Below are 2,058 nucleotides of genomic sequence, written 5' to 3'. Positions count from 1 at the left end.
GCTTTAATTTTGCTAGGGTCTACCTTAACTCCTTCATGAGATACAATATGACCCAGATATTCCACCTCCTGGACTCCAAAGAAACATTTGGATCTTTTTGCATATAATTGTTTCTCCTCCAATAGTTGTAGCACCCTGTCAACATGTTCAACATGATCCTTCCAAGACTTGTTGTAGATTAGTATATCATCAAAAAATACTAACACAAATTTTCTAAGGAATGGTTTGAAAATTGAATTCATCAAACCTTGAAATGTTGAAGGTGCATTGGTAAGGCCAAAAGGCATGACCAAAAATTCATAATGACCCTCATGAGTTCTAAATGCTGTTTTCGGAATGTCTTCAATCTTCATTCTGATTTGATGATATCCTGAACGAAGATCCAACTTGGTGAAGTAAATTGATCCATGCAATTCATCCAGTAATTCATCAATGACAGGAATGGGGAACTTATCTTTAATAGTGAGCTTGTTGAGCTCCCTATAATCCGGACACATGCGCCATGATCCATCCTTCTTGTGCACCAATACTACTGGAGCAGAGAAAGAACTTTGACTCGGTTGAATTATACCAGCCTCTAGCATTTCTGCAACCATACGTTCAATTTCACTCTTTTGGACATAGGGATATCTGTACGGCCTGATGTTTGGAGGAACACTTCCTGGAATCAGATGAATAGCATGATCATGATCACGCATAGGTGGGAGACCTTTGGGAGTCTCAAATACCTTGGAATGATTGTCCAGGACTTTTTGGAGATCTGGAGAAATAGATGATTCCAATGTGGAAACATCTAGCGAACATAATTGTGCAATTACACCTCTTTGCTCCTTTTTTAGAAGCTTTGTCATAGCATTAGAGCTGATTATCTTTCCTGGTTTCCCTGCAATACCCCTTAATTCAACTTCCTTTCCTTCCGTAGAAAATTTGATGAAAAGTTCTTGAAAATTAAAAGCTATTGTACCCAAGGATTGTAGCCATTGGACTCCTAGTACAACATCAGCACCTCCCATTGGAATGGAAAGCATTGGGCTAGTCAATACATATTCTCCCATGGATAGCTTGATATTATGGCACTTTCCAGAGAAATTTATTGTTCCTCCATTTGCAATCATCACTTGACACTCTGGTGCTGGATATAGGAAGCAATTCAATTCTTTTGCTACCTTACAATGAATAAAATTGTGGGTGCTTCCTGAATCAATCAACACTATTACCTTTTTCTTCTTGATTTGTCCTTCTATCTTGATGGTTTGAGGAGTGGTAATTCCCGCCAATGCATTACAAGATATGGTTGGATTTATTTGTTCTTCATCTAGGCTTTGTTCCTGGAGTATATCCTCTTCTTTTGACCTTTCTTGCTCCTTTTCTTCTTCCTCTTCACAATCTATGTAGAATAATTTCTTCTCAGCACACTTATGACCTTTAGTGTATTTGCTATCACAACTGTAACAAAGCCCTTTTGCTCTTTTTTCTTCCAATTGTTGTGGTGTCAACCTTATAGGTTGTGGAAGACTAGGGGAAACAACACTTCTGTCTTTATAGTTGTGAGTGGTATGCTTCCTGGTTGCCATAATTTTGCTTTCCATTTTTCTTGCTAACCTGAATGCCTTCTCTAATGAATCAGGTTCCCAAAGGCGAACATCATGTTGGATATTATCCTTTAAAGACCCTATGAACACATCAATCCTATGCTCCTCTGGAATATCTTTTACCCTTATGTTCAATTTTTGGAACTCCTCAATGTGCTCCATTATTGAACCCTTTTGTTTGAGACTTATCAATTGGCTAAAAAAAGTGTTGCTTTTTGTATCCTCATAATGTGCTATCAATTCTTCCGTAAAAATTGCCCAAGTGATAAATTGTTTACGAGAGCAAAGCCATTGATACCATACAAACTGATTTGGTTCCAAATATAAAGTTGCCATACGTACCTTTTGTGTGTTTTGCACATTATTGAGATCGAAGAATTGCTCCATCTGTAATATCCATGTTGCGGGATCCTTGCCATCAAACTTCCTCATATCGATTTTTGGAATATGGTGGGTCTTCGATCCA

Source organism: Pinus tabuliformis, chromosome 8, assembly GCF_031772625.1.
Source record: "Pinus tabuliformis cultivar Carrire ecotype Pingquan chromosome 8, CPIR1, whole genome shotgun sequence".
In the NCBI taxonomy this organism is placed as follows: Eukaryota; Viridiplantae; Streptophyta; class Pinopsida; order Pinales; family Pinaceae; genus Pinus; species Pinus tabuliformis.
Note: the sequence above shows the minus strand (reverse complement) of the source record.